Below are 529 nucleotides of genomic sequence, written 5' to 3'. Positions count from 1 at the left end.
CTGGGGAGCGGGCGAGGGTGGTGCTGGTGTGGAGGCAGTTGTTGCCCCGCCGTCGGAAAAACACGGGGTGAGCGTGGTCCCGCCCTGGGGTGGGTGTGGGCTGAGCGTGGCCCCGCTGTGGGGCAGGGTGGCCCTGTCTGGTTGGACGTGGCACTGTGGGGTAAGCGGGGCTTTGCTGCCTGGCACGGCCGCCCCATGGCCTCCTGGGGCTGCAGCTGCTCCCGGAGGGGGTGAAGGGGCCCTGGGGTGGGTGTGGGCTGAGCGTGGCCCCGCTGTGGGGCAGGGTGGCCCTGTCTGGTTGGACGTGGCACTGTGGGGTAAGCGGGGCTTTGCTGCCTGGCACGGCCGCCCCATGGCCTCCTGGGGCTGCAGCTGCTCCCGGAGGGGGTGAAGGGGACCCTGGCAGGGTCCAGCAGCGCCTGCATGCCACCCCATGGGGTCGCCATGGGGGCCGGGAGCCCCAGGTGCTCCTCAGCCCCACGGCGCCATGGGGACACGTGCAGCTCTGCACGGCGGGCCCGCGGCCCCC

The sequence above is a fragment of the Egretta garzetta genome, unplaced genomic scaffold (assembly GCF_000687185.1).
Source record: "Egretta garzetta isolate BGI_Z169 unplaced genomic scaffold, ASM68718v1 scaffold215, whole genome shotgun sequence".
Taxonomy (NCBI): domain Eukaryota; kingdom Metazoa; phylum Chordata; class Aves; order Pelecaniformes; family Ardeidae; genus Egretta; species Egretta garzetta.
Note: the sequence above shows the minus strand (reverse complement) of the source record.